The sequence below is a fragment of the Durio zibethinus genome, unplaced genomic scaffold (genome assembly GCF_047325235.1).
Source record: "Durio zibethinus cultivar Kanyao isolate XHJ-2024 unplaced genomic scaffold, ASM4732523v1 HiC_scaffold_237, whole genome shotgun sequence".
NCBI lineage: Eukaryota > Viridiplantae > Streptophyta > Magnoliopsida > Malvales > Malvaceae > Durio > Durio zibethinus.
The window spans coordinates 17501-22500 of record NW_028322860.1 but is presented as its reverse complement, the minus strand read 5'-3'; positions in this window follow the sequence as shown (position 1 = coordinate 22500).

Below are 5000 nucleotides of genomic sequence, written 5' to 3'. Positions count from 1 at the left end.
CCAACAAAAATAGAAGGATCATGCCTACAAAATTTGGGGCCAAAAATCCTTATAAAAAAATTTTAAAAATTCCCGAACCGCAAAAAGTTTCGAAAATCGTGAAAAATAGAAAACGAGTCATCTTCCAACGAAACTTCACGTGAAGGCTTAGGGGACCATTGTATGAATTTACAAGCCATAAAAATGGCATTGGCACGGCAGAAATTTGAAGATGTGCCTAAACCCACCAGGGCCCAGCGTGTGCCGATGGTGCTCGAGGCAACCGCCCGCACCAAGGCCCAGCGTGTGCCGATGGTGGTCGAGGCAACCGCCCGCACCAGGGCCGATAGTGTGCCGATGGTGCTCGAGGCAACCTGTCGCACCAGGGCCCAGCGTGTGCCGATGGTGATCGAGGTAACCTGCCGCACCAGGGCCCAGCGTGTGCCGATGGTGGTCGAGGCAAGTTCCCGCACCAGCGCCCAGCGTGTGCCGATGGTGCTCGAGGCAACCGACCGCACCAGGGCCCAGCGTGTGCCGATGGTGCTCGAGGCAACCTGCCGCACCAGGGCCCAGCGTCTGCCGATGGTGCTCGAGGCAACCTGCCGCACCAGGGCCCAGCGTCTGCCGATGGTGCTCGAGGCAAGCGCCCGCACCAGGGCCCAGCGTGTGCCGATGGTGGTCGAGGCAAGCGCCCGCACCAGGGCCCAGCGTGTGCCGATGGTGCTCGAGGCAACCTGCCGCACCAGGGCCCAGCGTGTGCCGATGGTGCTCGAGGCAACCGACCGCACCAGGGCCGAGCGTGTGCCGATGGTGGTCGAGGCAAGCGCCCGCACCAGGGCCCAGCGTGTGCCGATGGTGGTCGAGGCAACCTGCCGCACCAGGGCCCAGCGTGTGCCGATGGTGCTCGAGGCAACCGACCGCACCAGGGCCGAGCGTGTGCCGATGGTGCTCGAGGCAAGCGCCCGCACCAGGGCCCAGCGTGTGCCGATGGTGCTCGAGGCAACCTGCCGCACCAGGGCCCAGCGTGTGCCGATGGTGCTCGAGGCAACCTGCCGCACCAGGGCCCAGCGTGTGCCGATGGTGGTCGAGGCAAGCGCCCGCACCAGGGCCCAGCGTGTGCCGATGGTGGTCGAGGCAAGCGCCCGCACCAGGGCCCAGCGTGTGCCGATGGTGGTCGAGCCAGGAGCCCGCACCAAGGGCCGGCTTGTGTCGATGGTGTTCGGGGCAACCGCCCGTACCAGGGCCCAGCGTGTGCCGATGGTGCTGGGGGCAAGCGCCCGCCCCAGGGCCCAGCGTGTGCCGATGGTTATCGGGGCAACCGGCCGCACCAGGGCCCAGGGTCTCCCGATGGTGCTCGAGGCAACCGCCCGCACCAAGGCTCAGCATGTGCCGATTGTGATCGAGGCAACAACCCACACCAGGGCCCAGCTTGTGCCGATGGCGGTCGAGGCAAGTGCCCGTACCGAAGGGCAGCCTATGCCGATGATGGTCGATGCATGTGCCATCACCATGCGTCATCATGTGCCATTGATGGTCGAGGCCTTGGCCGAAGTTCGATTTTGAGCCACGGTGCCCATGCTTGGCTCCAGCATGTGCTGGTGCCGCATTTTTTTCACTCGGGACAGCATCGCCGGAGCATCGCCGGAGCATCGCCGGAGTACCGCCGGAGAACCTGACCGGCGGCATTGGGGTTCCGGCGATTGGGAGGGGGGCCGGGGGGGTGTGCGCACATGATGTGCGATGGGTGCTGGTACTTGGCCTTGTGTTGGCCCCCTATCCCTCATCAAACCTCTGAGAATTCACACCCCCTTAAAGAGCATTTGAGATTTTACAGGTTTGCTACCAGTAGCCGTTAAAGTGTCTGAAATGGGGACACTTTTTTCAAACGGTCACAAAATCTTCTCTACTTCGAGTTTTTAGCTGAATTTTTTTGTGCATGCCAACAAAAATAGAAGGATTATGCCTACAAAATTTGGGGCCAAAAATCCTTATAAAAAAATTTTAAAAATTCCCGAACCGCAAAAAGTTTCGAAAATCGTGAAAAATAGAAAACGAGTCATCTTCCAACGAAACTTCACGTGAAGGCTTAGGGGACCATTGTATGAATTTACAAGCCATAAAAATGGCATTGGCACGGCAGAAATTTGAAGATGTGCCTAAACCCACCAGGGCCCAGCGTGTGCCGATGGTGCTCGAGGCAACCGCCCGCACCAGGGCCCAGCGTGTGCCGATGGTGGTCGAGGCAACCGCCCGCACCAGGGCCGATAGTGTGCCGATGGTGCTCGAGGCAACCTGTCGCACCAGGGCCCAGCGTGTGCCGATGGTGATCGAGGTAACCTGCCGCACCAGGGCCCAGCGTGTGCCGATGGTGGTCGAGGCAAGTTCCCGCACCAGCGCCCAGCGTGTGCCGATGGTGCTCGAGGCAACCGACCGCACCAGGGCCCAGCGTGTGCCGATGGTGCTCGAGGCAACCTGCCGCACCAGGGCCCAGCGTCTGCCGATGGTGCTCGAGGCAACCTGCCGCACCAGGGCCCAGCGTCTGCCGATGGTGCTCGAGGCAAGCGCCCGCACCAGGGCCCAGCGTGTGCCGATGGTGGTCGAGGCAAGCGCCCGCACCAGGGCCCAGCGTGTGCCGATGGTGCTCGAGGCAACCTGCCGCACCAGGGCCCAGCGTGTGCCGATGGTGCTCGAGGCAACCGACCGCACCAGGGCCGAGCGTGTGCCGATGGTGGTCGAGGCAAGCGCCCGCACCAGGGCCCAGCGTGTGCCGATGGTGGTCGAGGCAACCTGCCGCACCAGGGCCCAGCGTGTGCCGATGGTGCTCGAGGCAACCGACCGCACCAGGGCCGAGCGTGTGCCGATGGTGCTCGAGGCAAGCGCCCGCACCAGGGCCCAGCGTGTGCCGATGGTGCTCGAGGCAACCTGCCGCACCAGGGCCCAGCGTGTGCCGATGGTGCTCGAGGCAACCTGCCGCACCAGGGCCCAGCGTGTGCCGATGGTGGTCGAGGCAAGCGCCCGCACCAGGGCCCAGCGTGTGCCGATGGTGGTCGAGGCAAGCGCCCGCACCAGGGCCCAGCGTGTGCCGATGGTGGTCGAGGCAACCGCCCGCACCAGGGCCCAGCGTGTGCCGATGGTGGTCGAGGCAACCTGCCGCACCAGGGCGGAGCGTGTGCCGATGGTGGTCGAGGCAAGCGCCCGCACCAGGGCCCAGCGTGTGCCGATGGTGGTCGAGGCAACCTGCCGCACCAGGGCGGAGCGTGTGCCGATGGTGGTCGAGGCTGCCGATGGTGGTCGAGGCAACGTGCCGCACCAGGGCCCAGCGTGTGCCGATGGTGCTCGAGGCAACCGACCGCACCAGGGCCGAGCGTGTGCCGATGGTGCTCGAGGCAAGCTGCCGCACCAGGGCCCAGCGTGTGCCGATGGTGGTCGAGGCAACCGCCCGCACCAGGGCCCAGCGTGTGCCGATGGTGATCGAGGCAACCGACCGCACCAGGGCCCAGCGTGTGCCGATGGTGCTCGAGGCAACCTGCCGCACCAGGGCCCAGCGTGTGCCGATGGTCGTCGAGGGAACCTGCCGCACCAGGGCCCAGCGTGTGCCGATGGTGGTCGAGGCAAGCGCCCGCACCAGGGCCCAGCGTGTGCCGATGGTGCTCGAGGCAACCGACCGCACCAGGGCCCAGCGTGTGCCGATGGTGCTCGAGGCAACCTGCCGCACCAGGGCCCAGCGTGTGCCGATGGTGGTCGAGGCAAGCGCCCGCACCAGGGCCCAGCGTGTGCCGATGGTGGTCGAGGCAAGCGCCCGCACCAGGGCCCAGCGTGTGCCGATGGTGCACCAGGGCCCAGCGTGTGCCGATGGTGCTCGAGGCAACCGACCGCACCAGGGCCCAGCGTGTGCCGATGGTGGTCGAGGCAAGCGGCCGCACCAGGGCCCAGCGTGTGCCGATGGTGGTCGAGGCAAGCGCCCGCACCAGGGCCCAGCGTGTGCCGATGGTGGTCGAGGCAAGCGCCCGCACCAGGGCCCAACGTGTGCCGATGGTGCTGGGGGCAACCGCCCGCACCAGGGCCCAGCGTGTGCCGATGGTGATCGAGGCAACCGCCCGCCCCAGGGCCCAGCGTGTGCCGATGGTGGTCGAGGCAAGCGCCCGCACCAGTGCCCAGCGTGTGCCGATGGTGGTCGAGGCAAGCGCCCGCACCAGGGCCCAGCTTTTGCCGATGGTGATCGAGGCAACCGGCCGCTCCAGGGCCCAGCGTGTGCCGATGGTTATCGGGGCAACCGGCCGCACCAGGGCCCAGGGTCTGCCGATGGTGCTCGAGGCAACCGCCCGCACCAAGGCTCAGCATGTGCCGCTGGTGATCGAGGCAACAACCCACACCAGGGCCCAGCTTGTGCCGATGGCGGTCGAGGCAAGTGCCCGTACCGAAGGGCAGCCTATGCCGATGATGGTCGATGCATGTGCCATCACCATGCGTCATCATGTGCCATTGATGGTCGAGGCCTTGGCCGAAGTTCGATTTTGAGCCACGGTGCCCATGCTTGGCTCCAGCATGTGCTGGTGCCGCATTTTTTTCACTCGGGACAGCATCGCCGGAGCATCGCCGGAGCATCGCCGGAGTACCGCCGGAGAACCTGACCGGCGGCATTGGGGTTCCGGCGATTGGGAGGGGGGCCGGGGGGGTGTGCGCACATGACGTGCGATGGGTGCTGGTGCTTGGCCCTTGTGTTGGCCCCCTATCCCTCATCAAACCTCTGAGAACTCACACCCCCTTAAAGAGCGTTTGAGATTTTACAGGTTTGCTGCCAGTAGCCGTTGAAGTGTCTGAAACGGGGACACTTTTTTCAAACGGTCGCGAAATCTTCTCCGGTTCGAGTTTTTAGCTGAATTTTTTTGTGCATGCCAACAAAAATAGAAGGATCACGTCCACAAAATTTGGGGCCAAAACTCCTTCTAAAAAAATTCTAAAAAATCACGAACCGCAAAAAGTTTCGAAAATCGTGAAAAATAGAAAACGAGTCATCTTGC